The sequence below is a fragment of the Lynx canadensis genome, chromosome A1 (genome assembly GCF_007474595.2).
Source record: "Lynx canadensis isolate LIC74 chromosome A1, mLynCan4.pri.v2, whole genome shotgun sequence".
In the NCBI taxonomy this organism is placed as follows: Eukaryota; Metazoa; Chordata; class Mammalia; order Carnivora; family Felidae; genus Lynx; species Lynx canadensis.
The window spans coordinates 140,783,143-140,799,732 of record NC_044303.2 but is presented as its reverse complement, the minus strand read 5'-3'; the positions used below and the strand labels follow the sequence as shown (position 1 = coordinate 140,799,732).

General features: G+C 46.8%; 1 long non-coding RNA gene across 2 annotated transcripts; it reads right to left on the bottom strand.

The window, feature by feature from the left end:
- Nucleotides 1–1,196: 1,196 nt before the first annotated feature.
- Nucleotides 1,197–14,498, bottom strand: LOC115519425. Of its 2 annotated transcripts, XR_003970512.1 has the most exons (4): nt 14,152–14,498; nt 8,036–8,115; nt 4,332–4,478; nt 1,197–1,292 (listed from the first exon to the last, which is right to left on the bottom strand). It is a non-coding gene; the product is annotated as an uncharacterized LOC115519425 (long non-coding RNA). The 2 variants fall into 2 exon arrangements; XR_003970513.1 differs by lacking the exon at nt 8,036–8,115.
- Between the last annotated feature and the right edge of the window lie 2,092 nt (nt 14,499–16,590).

Below are 16,590 nucleotides of genomic sequence, written 5' to 3'. Positions count from 1 at the left end.
TCGTGTTTATTTCCCTTGATTAAGTGGCTCAGTCCCTTAAAAAAATCCCTTAGTGGGGCGCCTGGGTGGCTCAGTCGGTTAAGCGGCCGACTTCGGCTCAGGTCACGAGCTCGCGGTCCGTGAGTTCGAGCCCCGCGTCGGGCTCTGTGCTGACCGCTCAGAGCCTGGAGCCTGTTTCAGAGTCTGCGTCTCCCTCCCTCTCTGACCCTCCCCCATTCATGCTCTGTCTCTCTCTGTCTCAAAAATAAATAAACGGTAAAAAAAAAAAAAAAAAATCCCTTAGTGTCCAAGGGCCACAAGGAAAAGAGGTCACACTTCCCTATTCTTCCTCCTCTGTAATCTTACCCCAGGCAGGCATTGCTTCTTCTTTAAGGATGCTTCTATCAGGCTTCTTTGATAAAAGAGTTCTCTTTCAGGACTTTCAGTTTTTTTAAGGAAAAGGTAGGAGCTAATATATAAAATTACTATTTCTGCGTAATTTTCATTTCTTCCTCAAAGAGTTCTTGGGTCTCCATGTCTTAGAGCTGTTAACAAATCATCTGTTATTGTGGTTTAACTGCTTTCTAGTTTTATTCATTGCTTGTAAACCCAGCATTTTGCATGTAGTAGCGACCCAATAAATATTCACCAAACCAAGGAATGATTAACTTCAATCTCAATTGTCTCCAAAATTAATTTCTTGGTACACCCTCAAACTGGGGTTCTGAAGTCAATTTCTTGTTTCTCCCCTTGCCCTTTTGATGCCAACAGGCCCTGTTATGCAGAAGAAATTCAGTTAACACCACCTATCAGGTGAATGGCCAACCTTCAAGCAGAATCTGGTTGCAACAGAGAGCTAAACCTTGGCAGATGACCTACATGTAGAGTAACAAGTACTTGTATTGCAATACCTCCCCCACCTAGAAAAGAACAGAGCAGCAACATGGCAGAATTACATGTAACAATAGAATGAAATCCAGAAAGAGGGGTAACTATGACATTTCTGAGAAGGAAAAACACCTTGGAGTCCCTTACGTGCTGGTTTTTTTTTTTTTTTTTTAATGTTTATTTACTTTCGAGAGAGATGTAATGCAAGTAGGTTAGCGGCAGAGAGAGAGGGTGACACAGAATCCAAAGCAGGCTCCAGGCTCCAAGCTGTCAGCACAGAGCCTGACACGGGGCTTGAACTCACGAGCTGTGAGATCATGACCCGAGTCGAAGTCAGACGCTCAACTGACTGAGCCACCCAGGCACCCCTTCACTTAGGTGCTTTCAGTGCAAGGTTGTCCGTTCCAGCCAGCCACGCTGTTCAACTTCCAGAAAGAGGAAGAAAAACAAAGCAGATGAGATGATGGACGTGTCTTTCCCAGGAGCTGCCCATTGTGGATAAGACCACAGGGCGAGGAGGACTCCAGCAAGAGAAAAACCCTGCAGAAGCAGGGAGTCGTACTAGAGAGGCTCCAGCTCCAGGAACCACAATGAGGGGTAAAAGTTACACGAGCACATTCTAATCACTCCACTCCTGGTCTAGAGGCCAGGGCAAAAGAGAAGGGCCAGGGGAAACACAAGCTGCATAAAGGTAGAAGAATGGCGAGTTATGCCTAAGAATAGAAAAAGAAACATCCTAGGAAGTCATGGGAGGCTTTGAACCAAGTGCAGCATCAACAAAACACTGTCTGGGGCAGAGTGTGATGCGTGTTTCCATTCAATGGCTTAGAAGAACACAGCTTCAATGAAATTCCCTGTGCTGTGTCCTTCCTTACTGGCAGCTACTAAATGATTAAGCAAGGCTGTAAGCGTTAGGCGAGAATCCAGAGAAGGTGAGCAAAATGATCACGTGGGGGAGAGAAAGAAGCCAGGAGGGGCCTGAGGAGAATAGGTTGGCTTCTTAGCACAGAGGCGGGAGAGCTGAGCTGGGACCAGGGTGAAACTGTGCCCTGGAGAAAGTATCTGAGAGAGGATCTCCAGCACCACTGAATCCTGGTGAGGTGCCCTCTGCCCAAAGCTGGGACAGCTGGGGCTCAGCCTGCCTCCTGTTCCCTTCTCATTCTCACACACCATCTACTTCAGCAGTTGCTGGCCTTTTCTCAGGTTCATTTCTTCTGCATATTCCATAATTTTTCTGATGTCTCCTTTATGAGGGATACTGAGCTATACGTGGAGGAGGGGAGAAGGGAATATAACCATATGCCATGCACTAAGGCAGCTTCAGGTCCATTTTGCTCCTAGCCTAATTTTTTTTTTTTTTCAACGTTTATTTATTTTTGGGACAGAGAGAGACAGAGCATGAACGGGGGAGGGGCAGAGAGAGAGGGAGACACAGAATCAGAAGCAGGCTCCAGGCTCTGAGCCATCAGCCCAGAGCCTGACGCGGGGCTCGATTTCACGGACCGCGAGATCGTGACCTGGCTGAAGTCGGACGCTTAACCGACTGCGCCACCCAGGCGCCCCTCCTAGCCTAATTTTTACGCAAATCTGTCATTTGAAAAGGCCAGCTGGGTCCTACTAACGTCTTCGGCAAGTATTAATGGTGGGATGGGAAGGTCATCCTATTCACCTAGGTGATAATGTGATAGTCTCAAAAACGTTGTTCACACGTTTAGTTTCACAAAAGAATGGTTCAAACGTTTAGTTTCACAAGAGAATGGTTCAAAACTAACTGAATGAAGAAGGCAATAGAATGGAATCCTAGAAAACAGAGCCCATTAGTATCATCTAAGTATATTACCTGTATTTACTAAAACTCATGTCCTTTTTCACCTTGAGCGTCTACCCAGCTACAATTGCCTAGTTAAGGTAGCAAGGTGGTATTCAGAACAGAGAAATATGTCTTACTGTCCTAAAAGTTGCCTGTCCAGTCTTGCTACTTTTAAAAGTTGCAGAGAATCACACTCTGTGAGTTCAAATACTTCCTTTTATGCTGAGTAAATAAACTTGCTTCCAAGTTAGGATGAGCAGATAGTTCCAAACACTACCCACTTAATGGCATTCAGCATGAAAGTCCCGAATGTGATTTCTAAAATGAGTGATGAGGACATTCTGAACCTTTAAAACGGGGAGCACAAGTTCTTCGTGTGCTTTTGGGTCCAAGGGATATTCATATGCACATTGTAGTCTCCATCTTTTGGTGTTTGTATTTGTAGATCTTGCTACATCACTTAGTAAAACAACCAGGCTTTTTATTCATTTAAGTGTCCCTGGGGTATCCAGACTTCAGCCAGGGCATCCGGTAACCAGAGGTAGGGGGAGTGGGAAGAAGCTCAAAGAATTGAAACGTCATGCATTTCACACTCTTGCTGGAGGGCATTCCTGAGTTCACAGGGGGAAGTGTTCTAGGTAGAGGGCTATTAGAGACCCTTGGCCTCCGAAGGCCTTGGACCTGTTCCACTAGTTTTATGGAGGAACAAACTGAGGCACACGTGTCTGGAAGATGATTAGTTATTCTTGGTTTTGTGTTTTCCCCCATAACAACAGGTTCTCTTAGTGAGCAAAAGAAGGGAAATAGATAGACCAAGAACCTTGCCCAAGGTCATTCAGGGCTTCACGGCTTTTTGTCCAAGTTCTAAATGTTGCTGGCTTGGGGATTCACCTGAACACTGCTGACTAATGACTAGGAGACAAAGGTCTCCTGTAGAAGTAAGTGCCACCTCGCCAAAGAGATAATCCTGGTGAAGCTTTACGTGTTAGCTTTTTGCTTTTTTTTTTTTTTTTTTAGCTTGGAAGAGGAAGAAAAAGAAAAAGAACGGATTGAACTATTTTTTTCCCAGGGTCAAGATATGGATCTGAGGTAAAGAGGTGGACAGAATTACACTTGGCTCTTGGCTTAAATGGGTCTGATCGATTGTTAAGGGCCTCCTGCCTGTTACATCATTTTATGTTCTGCATTAGAGCTGGAAGGAACAGGGTCTCGGCTGCCCCTAGAGGCAGTATAACGCTGGGTGGTCTCCTCCTTCACTGTTTCCTAGAAGCCAAATGAGGCACACAAATGTTTTAATTAGTGTATACTGGGCGGGACTATGCAGTGTTTCTAAATACTAAATTAGTTGCCAATATGTAAAAACAAGCTGGTTGTGGTTTCTCCCTTCTCCTAAAAAACAAAAACACCGAAACCTGGCCAGTGGGGCCCCCATTCTCAGGCCCGCAGCAAGGGCTGGGAGTGGTCAATGACTTCCCCTGCAAATGGGGCATGGACCCTTCTTCAGCCAGAGCCCTCAGGCCCTGCTACTCCTCTGGGCTAAGGGCCAGCTTGGTCCTGCCTCACAACCTTTTCCTCCCCTATTTTACTGGCACCCATGTCTATTGAGAAGCCGGTGCTGCGGATTTTTCTGACTCGCCTGTGCATTCAGACTTACCCCTGCTGAGTTCCTTCCTGCTTCTCAAAGCCCTGCTATCTTCTGGGAGGCATCCGCACACTGGACAGTCTTAGCGGCCAATCGGTGCACTGCTTGCATCGTGCGCTCTCAAGTGACACTTGTTCATCCTCACAGGGTTTTCTGGACCTGCCGGAAAGAACATGGTGGTGTGAAGTTTAGACCAGGTGCCAGGCTAGGTGGAGAGAGATATTCGTGCAGGTGATCTGTCTGTTGTGCCAGCCTTGGGGGGTAAGTGGGGGCGGAGCCATCCTTTCTTGAGAGTGTGACCCGCTCAAGATTTGAGAAACGCGATTGGATGGTGGGGTGGTGGGGTGGTTACACGCCTCGCCAGTGCCATCTCAGGAAAGAAGAGAAGGGCCCCCCACCCACACCTGCCTCCCGAGGTCCCCTCCAAGGAACTTCTCTCAGGGCCTCCTTCTGGGGCCAGGCCAGCCTTAACCGGAAAGCAAGGAGTGAGGAGCCTGTCCGAATCGCCAGCGATGCCAGCAGAGCGCCGGGCCTCCTGGCAGACTACCAAGAACTGCTTAGGGAAATCACATGGCTTCTCTTTTGCCCTGCAGGTACAGCTCCAAGGTCAAACAAGGCTGGAGGGCTGCCCAGGTGAGGAAGGACGGGCATGGGTTCCCACAGCCCAGAGAATAAAGGGGCATTTGCACTTACATTGCACCCCTGCCTTGTCCCCTCCTTCATGCCTGGCCCTGTGTAGGTTCTGTACTAGGGTCACCAGACTGGCAGCTGGTTTAGTTCCTATGACTTTTCCTTCTCCTTCTCCAAACACCTAGTTTTAGGAACTATTTAACGTCTTGTGTTTAAACAAGAACATGGCTGGGGCCTGGGAACGCCAAGGAACAATAGGCAGCGAGCAATGACCTTTCTCATAGTCCCCTAGCCTTTGCTCACAGCCCAGAAGTTACTGTATGAATTTGGCAAAAATCACACTGCGATCTGTGGGAATGCAAGAGAGGCCAGGAGAGAGGAGAGAGAGACACAGAGACCGAGGGGGCATGAATATGCAAATACAGTTCGGAAACAAGTTCTTAAAGCTAATGTGTCCCTGGCAAACATTTCTGATTTCCCTAGGTTTGCAGGAAAAGGAGGCTTAAAGAGCTGCACTGCGTGTTATATCATACATTATCAGGGTACACACATGGATTCACAGTGTGATTTAGATCCAGGAGAAAAAACATGATAGGAGAAGCGAGAGCATGAACTTTACTGCTTAAAAATAAAATTGATGGCTTGCTAAAGTACACAATTTTGATTCTATAGGGAAATTACTGGGTGTCATAAATGATTTGTAGGAAGTCAGAGCATATTTATCGAGCTGCTTGTAAGTGTGTAACCTCTGGTTTCAAGGAATTCGTGGTCTAACTGGTTTGAGAAGGCATGGATTTCGGAAAGGATTAACAAGAATAAGAAAACAAACGTCAGCCAAACAGAAAGAACACTGTAGTAATAAGGACACTTCTTAGCAAAAACCAGTGTTCTCAGCTTTTAGGACAAAGAGAAAGATCCATCAGGGAAATTTTTGCTGAATTTGGCATTTATGATGTTTTACCATCTGCACAATGTCAACCCAGTGTTTGGCCAGACAAGAACTATGTCTTATGTCTAGCATTTAGAATACATTGAAACCTAGAGTAAGTGCGTGTGCTGGGTGGCTCAGTCAGTTGAGCGTCTGACTCGTGATTTTGGCTCAGGTCATCATGATCTCACGGTTGGTGAGTTCGAGCCCCGCGTTGGGCTCTGTGCTGACAGTGTGGAGCCTGCTTGGGATTCTCTCTCTCCCTCCTCTCTCTGCCCTTACACGTCTCATGCACTTTCTCTCTCAAAATAAATAAACTTAAAAAATTAAAAAAAAAAAAAAAAAAGAAAGCAAACAGATCCCACTATTTTCAGGCATTCCCCTTAGGCATTCTTCCCAGCAGAAGCCAAGGATTATCAGAATCACCAGGTCTCCCCATAGCTGCCAGGTGATCACTCGTGGTGAGGCTCCTTCACCAGAGCAAAGCTGGAGTCACTGTGTGACTATGTGAATGTGGGCAAGTCCCTGTGTCCCTCGAGCCACTATGCCATCATCTGTCAAGCAATATCTATTTCACAGCACTATGGGAACGTGAAAAAAGAAAACACGGGCAGGCAAAGCTCCTAACAAAATGCTAAAAGGAGTATGGGAAATGGAACATGCTTTTGTAGAATCCATTCTAATTCGCGTGGAAGAAAAGTGCACATTTATCTGCCTCGAAAGACTTTTCTCATTTTTTTGAAAACCCTTCATTTGTCCTTCCCTTTCCAATTAAAAAATTTAAAAAAAGTTTGTTCATGGATAAAGGGAATTTTCTGGGGAAACATCTAGCATGGCAAACCGGGAGAACCATTCCAGAAGGACTTACAGCCTCTCAGTGGGGGGCTCTTGCTTCCCAGAGCAGGCCAAGTGAAGCGACAGCAAAGTCAGGGCAGACAGGGTAAACCCTGTGGTGACGGCTGGGCAGCCTTTCTCTGGCAGCCGCTCCGTGAGCCACAGCACCCTGCGAGCTACATCTCTCTCACCTTCTGCTTGGCTGGAAGCAGGCCATGTGGGCGCCTTGTTTCAGTGTATGAGCTTATCAGTGAAAAGATGTTTAAGTGGACAGGTTCGAAATGAGGCTGTAGAAAGTCCAGGTAATTGGTCACGCACATCTCTCTCTCCTCTATGAGCTCCCCTCTCAAGCCCCCCTCACGCCAGCCTTTATTGACTGTCGGATTGCCATCTGAATGTCCATTTCCTTGCTGTACACAGGATAATAATGATGGCAGCTCGTAAGGCTGTGGTGAGGATTACACGAGATCACGTAAGGTCAACCCTTAGCAAGGCGGGTGGCACGCGGTAAGCACTCAGTAAGTGGGAGCAAATATTAGGGCTGATGAATGTGACAAAATCCTGCAAGGTAGATGTATGTGTTTGGGGTTCTCCAGAGAAACAAAACCAGTAGGATGCATCTATACGTAGAGAGACTGATTTTAAGGAATTTGCTCGTGTAATTAAGCCTGGCAAGTCCAAACTCTTCAGGGTGGGCCAGCAGCCTGGAGACCTGGGAAAGAGCTGATGTTGCAGGCTGTCTGCTGACAGAATTCCTTCTTGCACAGGGGAGGTCATTCTTTTTGTCTACCTTCAACTGACTGGACGAGGCCCACCCACATTACAGAGGTCAATCTGCTTTACTCAAGTCCACCAATTTAAATGTTAATCTCATCCCAAAACACACTCACAGAAACATTCAGAATAATATTTGACCAAATATCTGGGCACTGTAGCCCAGCCAAGTTCACACATAAAATTAACCATCACAGTAGACTTTACTAGCCCCATTTAAAATTTTTTTTAAATGTTTATCTATTTTTGAGAGAGAGACATAGTGAGTGGGGGAGGAGCAGAGAGAGAGGGAGACACAGAATCTGAAGCAGGCTCCAGGCTCTGAGCTTTCAGCACAGAGCACGATGCGAGGCTCAAACTCACGAACCGTGAGATCATGACCTGTGCTGAAGTCGGATGCTTACCGACTGAGCCACCCAGGCGCCCCCTACTAGTCCCATTTTCAAGATGATAAGCCTAAGGGTCAAAGAGGTTAGGACCATGACACCCCGGGAGTAAGTTGAAAAGCTAGGATTCAAACCCCAGAGTAAACCAGGGCCCAGGACAGTACCTGGCTCACCACAGTCCTTCAGGATTTGCTGCATGTGTTTATGTCTCCAGAGTCCCATTTCTTACCCCTTACTCTGGATCCTGGAGAGACAGGACACAGAGAAAGATTATTTTTCTTGAGGAAGAGGCAGGAGGGAAAAGCAAACATTGGGAGAACATTTGGCACATGCAGACTTCAGAGGAATGCAACCAAGTTGTGGAGGGAGATGAAGGAGTGTTGGGGACCTGAGCGGTGACTCATAGAAGGGTCTTGGGGGGAAACATAGGAAGCGAGGTAAGGGGACAAGGACAGACCTGTGCCCCGATCTCAGGGCCCTTCTTCCAGGCTGCTCTAGACCAGGTGGCCAGAGACAGTCTCTGAGTAGGTGAAATAGAGGTGTGAGACCTTGAACAAAAAAGAGACTGCCAAGAAGGGACAGCATCTCAGGCAGCAGCCACGGAGAACACACCAGCCATAGGCAGGTGTGGTTGGAGATGGCAAGACCCAGAGGAGACTGATTTTGGAGGCAGGGCAGCCTGTGCAGGACTTTGGACTTCCTTCCAAGCGAGATGGGAAGCCACAGGGGTTTCTCAGCCAGGAATGACATTATCTGGTGACCCCACTTCTGAGGGAGTGGAGAGGTCAGACTCTTTAGATTTCATTGCTCACTGAAGATCCAGGTTTATACTGGCTGCCCTTGAATCTGAAGACAAGCTCTTCACAAGTAAATACTTGAAAAGTTACTCAATTTAAAATCTAAATATTAAATGAGGAAAACTCTCCTAACCCATTGGAACATTCTTCTACTTTCTGCTTCCCCCTGGTTCCTGAAGGCCCATGATGGAGCAGAGGGCCTGAAGCTTCTGGGATTCCTTAGGTCCTTGACCTGGGTGGACCCACATGGGTCTGGGGCTGGACACAGAGTGCAACAGTGGCAGAGAGGATTGCTGGCCTAGAGCAAATGACACAGGCAAAAGAAAGAAGTGGCTGGACCTTCTGCTGAGGAAGAAACATGGGGGCTAAAATCAGAACTGTCAATTTATTCAATTAAGTTAATTAGTTATTTTTTTGCTTGAAATCCGGCAGTGTATTATGCCTAAGTTAAAGACTCAGCTCTGTATTGTAGGACACAGACCTTTGGTGACGTGATCCCGTTCACCTGCCCAGACTCATTTCTCCCTCTCGCCAGAATCCTCTACCCTGCCACCACCTAGTCTAGTCAATCGTCTCTCACCTTTCCAGAATCAATTTGGATGTCACCTGCCCAGGAATTCTCCTCTGATCTCTCTTACCTTCTTAGACCCAAAGCTTATTCCTAGTAGATGTGTCCCATCACATCATAGTTGCTGACTTGTCCATATCCCTAACTAAAGCACAGTGCCTGCTCCTCGAGAATAGGGATGGTGTTGTAACTACCTGTGCTGATCCTTCACACCCTATCTGGCACTCGGTGGACGCTCAATAAACACAGGTTGAATGAATAAGTGACCAAGCAAGGCCAGCGGGAGTGACCAGGAGCTGATAAGAAGGACTCTGGGGTTCAGAGTACACAATGCTTTCCTCCTTTAAGGGCCAGCCTGGCAGCAGACGTGGACTGAAGAACTAACACTTGCTGAACATACGTGCTGGGCTAGCCTCTGTGCTAGGTGCTTGCTGTTTATATCATTTTCTCTTAATTCTTGTAGTTATCCTGTAAGGTGTCTATGCACCTTTCTCTGTGTTACAATTTAGTTCCGCGTTTTCCTTGCACAGCTGCATTTCCATCCACAGCTCCCCTGGAATCTTTAGGGAGTTGCCTATGACTCCACAGGAAGAGCGAAAACTAGGAAAGAGCTTAGAGGAAAAACAGATTTTCCTCCAGAGCTGGCACTCTCATGCTGGAAGTCTGGGTATCTTTGCTTAGCATCTACATGAACTCAGTTCTCTAATCTTGGAATTCGAGAGCTGAGAAGGACCTTACAAATCATCTAGTCCAGTTCCCTCGTTTGACACATGAAGGGGCCAGTGGCTGGCCCACGGCCACTCAGCTTGTGCAGAGGCAGGGTGGAATCACTCAATCTCCTGACTCTCCAGCCTCCCCATGCACACTTGGCCTTTCCGGTACTTGATTTTGCTTATTGGAGTCTCTTAGTCAAAGAGCCCTCTTACAACTCCTAACTGCATATTGTTTTGTGAGAGAAAGAACTTCAACTTCCAGGGTGGCTAGATGTTACAACAGCGCGTCTGGATCTGCTGGAACTAGGGAGTTCAGGGGGGCTCGGGAGCTCAGAGGAGATGGGGTCTTGATGGTGAGGGAAGCCCAGGGAGCAGCAAGCTGGAACTCATTCCCAGCACGGCCTTCCTTTCGCAGATGCCAAGTGGGAAAACCAGGGGTCTCAGACAGTTTCACTTAACATTTACTAGATACTAGGAACTGGAGGAACTAGCCCTTACAATCCAGAAAGCAGATAGATGAGTACAGATATGACACGGCATGGAAACAGGCAGAGGAAGGCAAGAAGGATTCTTCCTTGGAGAGTTTCCTGGAGGAAGTGTCTCCAAGCTGGATTTGAGGGAGACACAGAAGAGGAAGCCAGCCATCTCAGACAGGAAGAAAGGTGAGGGCAGACTCTGAGGGACTGGGAGGGATGAGAGTGTAAATGAGAGCAATGCTTCTCCAAGAGTCATACCTGGACCAGCAGCATCAGCAGCAGCTGGGATAGAAACATCTGTCATTGGAGCCCACTCAGCCCTACTGACTCAGAACTGCTGGGGATGGGCCCCACAATCTGAATTGAACAAGGCCCCCGGGTGATTCCCGCACCCCTTCAGGTTAAGGCCCACTGAACCGGATAGTTCTGACTTGGAAGTCCATGGCATCCTTGCTCCTGTGGAAAGGCTCTGGGACAGCAGGGACAGGCGCAGACAGAATGCGGTGCCTGTCCTCTGGTTCCCTCTGTAAATGCCCTTCGGGGTCCGGTCCTTCTTGGACTTTTTGGAGCATCAGATGCTGCACTACGTACCTTATGGAGGCATCTTCCTCTCCTCTCCGAGACACAGAGGGCAGGACTCCCTGTGATTCTCAGTGCTGACAAAGCCAATACCAAGTGACATGACCCTGTCTCCAGCAACCTCATCATTCTTACCACGCGAGAGCCCTGTGAGACTTCCTTCGTGGCCTTCTCACCTTCTCTGTGTCCTTAATGACACACACCTCACTCTCTCTTATGGACCTGCTCTGGCGCCTTGTTTGAAATGGACAGCCACTCCGATATTGTTCCAGCACTCCCTATGCACTTCTGCTCTGTTCCTGTCCGTCACATCAACCCATGTCTATCCTATGATTCCCTTTCTAGTTCGTCTCTGGTCAGTCCTCCTAACCTCCAATTGAAAGCACGGTTCACGAAGCCTGAAGCTTGTGTTGTTTTGTTTCACTGCTGTGTTCTCCGTGCCAGCACGGGGCCCTGTCATATGCAAGGTGCCCATGTCCAGTGGGTGAATGGTTTCTACCATGTCACTCTGCATGTGTGGCTTCAGTTACAATGGGTTGAGCTGGGAATTGGCCTCTAACCTGACGGCAACTTCCCAATGGCTGGCCAATGGCTGAGGTCTGACGTGAGAACTTGGTCACGGCGACAGGCTGAACGCATCAGACACCACCGTTGGGGAGTCTGTGAGGTCTGGACAGGGAAAGTGATAGTAGGATGGTGCTAAAGAGGGGCCACAGGGTAAAGGCAGCAGAAGCCTGATGAAGAGAAAAGGGTGGTACAGACAATTAGTCAGCAGGGACAGAGGTGGTGCAAGTGGAGATAGAGAAAAGCTGAGTCAACATAACAGCAGAGAAACTCCCGTCTGATAATTCCAGAGAACGACTCTGGAAATGGGTGTTGAGATACTTGAGGGGCTCTACTATCCTGAATGGTGTCCTGGGGGGCCACGAAGCCCAGCTGTGTGGCTGGGTCCTTCTTCCTTCATTCTCTACACATCCTAAAAACAGCTCACCACTGGCTGTCAAACCTGAGGGGTCTCTGGATCCTTCCAGGCACCTGGCAACACAGAGTCCAGTACCAGCACATCTCTTGCTGTGGCAGGGGCTCCCGGGGGCTGGGCTGGGCCAGCTCTCACTCCCATAGGAAAGGCTGAGGCACTGGGGCAAAAGTGCCAAGGGTGCGGCTGGGGCAGATGCCCTCAATCTATTCCAGGCAGCGGTGCTCAGCTGAGGTGTTCCTTTGAAAGCGTAATAATACATACGGGAAACTTGTGCAATTCCACTTTAAATGCGTCCTTCCCCTTTATTACACGCAAGGAAAAGGTCAGGGAGAGGCCCTGTTATGAAGCCAAGTCAGCAAACAAAATCCCCTGTTTGATGTTCCAGTGTGGCCCTGCAGCGGCAACCCTGAGGCAAGGCCGGGGTGAGGCAGGGGGTCAGAGGGTGGAGGGAGTGCACGCAGAGGAACACTACCTCTGCTCCTTACTTGTTTGTGACTTGACTGACCACAGAGCCCGGCCTCCTCTCTGCCTGACTGCCGGTCATTTTCTGTCCTGAGTCCCTTTTCAAGGATGTACCTGGAAATCTTCCCACCGGTCCAGATAGAAGACCAATCTTTCTCAATTGCTAATGCAACTCTAAAACATTTTATTTTGATTCTGCTCAACATGGAGATTGTGGGGGTTCATACATTTTTCTTAAGTGAAAAACATTCTGTCCAGATAGCGTGATAACAAAAGCTCGTTCATTCCATGAATATTTATTAAGTTCCATTAAGTGTTAGGAGCTAGACCAGATATTGAGGAAGCAGCAGTGACAAGACAGAAATGCCTGCTTTCACTGCTTTTGTCAACAGCAAAGACAGATACTTAGCAAATAATTCTAAACATGAGAAATAGTATGAAAAAACTATAAGGTACCCCTGGAGCTTATAACAGGGAAAACTGGGAAAATATTTGCAAATCACATATCTGAGAAAGGGTTAATATCAAAAATATATAAAGAACATAAAGAACTCCTACAACTCAACAGTAAAGAACCCCCAAACAATCCAATTAAAAAATGGGCAAAGGATCTGAATAGATATTTTCCAGCTAAGGTATACAAATGATCAACAGATACATGAAAAGGTCCTCAATATTAATCATCAGGGAAATGCAAGTCCAAACCACAAAGTAATCGCCTCACACTTGTCAGAATTATCAGAAAGACAAGCAATATACCAAGTGTTGGCAAGGATGTGGAGAAAAGGGAACTCTTGTGCACTGTTGGTGAGAATGTAAACTAGGGCTGCCATGGTGGAAAACAGTGTAAAGGGCCCTCCAAAAATTTAAAATAGAACTACCATATGATCCAGCAATTCCATTTCTGGGTATTATCCAAAGAAAACAAAAATACTCTCCCCCAAAGATACCTGCACCTCCATGTTCACTACAGCATTATTTACAATAGCCAAGATATGGAAACAACCTAAGTGTATCCACTGATGGATGAATGGATAAGAAAATGTGGTACACACAGACACGTGCACGCACACATACATGCACACACACACACACACACACACACTGGAAATATTATCCAGTCATAAAAAAGGAAACCTTGCCATTTGTAACAACATAGATGGATTTGAGGGCATTATGCTAAGTGAAGTAAGTCAGAGAAAGACAAACGCTATGTGATTTCCCTTATAGGTAGATTCTAAAACAAATCAGAAACAAAAACAAAAACATGCTGTGAGCTCATGGATATAGAACACGGATTGGTGGTTGCCAGAATGGGGAGTTGGGGGGGAAAAATGGATAAAGAAGGTCAAAAGGTACAAACTTCCAGTTGTAAAATAGTAAGTCATGAGGATGTAATATACAGCATGGTGATTACAGTTAATAATACTGTAGTGCATATTTGAAAGTCGCCGAGAGAGTAAATCTTGAAAGTTCTCATCACAAGAAAAAAGTTTTGTTATGTGTGGTGACAGATGGTAGCCAGAATTACTATGGTGATCATTTTGCACTACATACAAATAACAAATCATTATGTTGTACACCTGAAACTCATATGTTATATGTCAATGATACCTCAAAAATAATAAAACATAAAAATTGCTACAAAAATCTTTAAGCATTCATTTATTTTTATGTACAAAGAAGGAAACATCATTTTCACTTACCCATAATGCAGAAGTGAGTGTCTCGATGGACATGGTGAAAAGTAACTTCAAGCACCTATTTTTAATTAAATATAATGAACTCCTACTTAGCAAAATGGTTTTCAGTCTTCTCGACAAACTTTTAGTTGCTTTAGTTAGCATTAGACTCAGCTGAAAAATCACAGGAAATTCCATCATCATTAGGAAGTCAAGCTCCTTCTATCCTCTTGCTCTGCCATCTTCCATGTGGCTTCTGCCTCATGGTCTGAAATGGCTGTTGGATATCCAGTCATCATGCCCACACTCTAGGCAGCCTGATCTTTCTAGACATTATACATGATACTTCTACTTAGGTGCTCCTGGCTAGAACTTAGACACATGGCTCTTTCTGTCTACAAGGGTAGTTGGTTGGGAAACGTGGTATTTACTCTATGGCTGTGTATCTAGCTGAAAACAGGTCACCTGTTGCTAAAATAGAAAAAAAAACAGATACAGGGGCCACCAGAAGTGGCAGTTTATGTCCTCAGGGTTGGGATGATATAAATATTAAGGGGGAAATGCTTTTCAAAATTATGCTATCATAACGATAATGACTTTCCTAAAAAGGTCAAGTGGCTCTCATTTATTACTCTAGGGCACAACATTGCTACTGTCAGAATGGAGAATAATTTCCCACAGAGAGGCAATACTCAGCTGGAGATGGAGAGGAATGGATTTGCAGAACAGAGTCAGGGCTCATGTCCAGCCTGGTTAGCGTCAGTGGCCAGAAGGAACGCAACCTCTGCGGCACTTCCCAGCACCAGCGGCTCAGGTCACCTGCTTCTTATCTCTTGGAATCAGCACAAATCATGAGTTTTGAAGCCTTGAAACTCAAACTGTGGGGAATTTAAAGGAGCCTGCAGAGTTTAAAATCAAATGAGCATATGAAGATAACGAAACTCATTTGTGTCCTGCAGAAGACGGGTGGCTAATCCCTACTCAGTTTGCGGTGCACCAACCTCACGTGGTGGGCTCGAGCTGTGTGTTTCATACAGTGGAACTGATTCTATTGAAAATAAAAATGAGCGGGCACACAGTTTTTCCTTTGCTGTCCTGCCCACTGCTCCCTTGCAGTGCATCCAATAAACTTCTACCTCCTTTGTTCTGCCTCGGGTGAATCCTTTCACAGCCTGTCCCGCTGGCCTCCACCCGATCCAGTCGCCCCACATTTAGTGGCCCTCATGGGGAACCTCTGCCAACCAGGGACTCCCCCGGATTCGCCAGGAATTTCTCAGGGCTTTCCCTCAGTGGTTCTCCTTGGGGAACTGAGGACCTCCGGCTGAGGGTATTCCTTGGGGAGAATTCGAAGGCCCAGGGGGAACAAGCCAGATCACCCTTGCCTGAAAGGGGGAGGGATTTCCCTTCTCACCCTTTGGAGGGATCCTTCTCTCCCTCTCCTTTCTCGCCCTTAACCCTAGTATTACTTAGACAACTGAAGGTCTCTGGCCAGGGCAGCTTTCTGATGTGGTCTGAAGGTCTGACAACAAAGAGGTCTGACTGCCCAAGCCTATGAGGGCAAAGAACCCCTTTCCTTTCCTCTCCTCTCCTGTTCTGTCCCTTGTAAGCCTCCAGCCGGCACTTTGATCTACAGGCAAAATACGTTCCCACGGGTCTCAGTGAATCTAACAATTTCATGTACAAATGATGTTTCAACAAGGATTCCAGCCTACCCCATCGGGGAGTTCCCTCCCCCTAAATCCCATGGACCTGGCTACCAGGGAATTTCACACTCAAATGGCCTACCAGCACATTAATATAATACCATGCTCTGGTCTGTAACGGCACAGAACCCCTGAGACTAGCAAGTTTAGGTAAGGACACCGCACCCCCCTGAACCACCCACTGCACACAGCATGAAGCAGCTACTGAACATGAGGCCTGTGCCCAATTGTCAAAGATTTGTTATTGTCGATCTATCAGGAGCAATGTAGAGGCTGCTTTTAGGCAACAGGCTTGAGCAATGGAAACCTGAATGAGGTGAAAGGGCCCACCATGATCACCAGGTTGAACACAAACAGACCATAACCAACCAATGTCCCTAGCAACCCAGGCACAGTTATAAAACAATGGAAAATTCCATATGTCCCTATACTTTCTCACTCCACCCTATGACTTGGTCCCTTACCAGTGCCTCATGGCAGACAGCTCTCCTTTGACCTTCCCTCATAGTATTATTCAATAAATTTCTATCTCCTTTTAAAAAAAGGAAAAGAAAACAAAAATGAGGCGTCAGAATTAAAATTATACCCTCGGTAGTTGTGAAAGTTGTGAAAGTTGTGAATCCTATTTACGGGGCACCTGGGTGGCTCAGTCTGTTGAGTGTCCAACTTTGGCTTAAGTCATGATCTCACAGTTCATGATTTTGAGGCCGGCATTGGGCTGTGTGCTGACAGCCCAGAGCCTGGAGCCTGCTTCGGATTC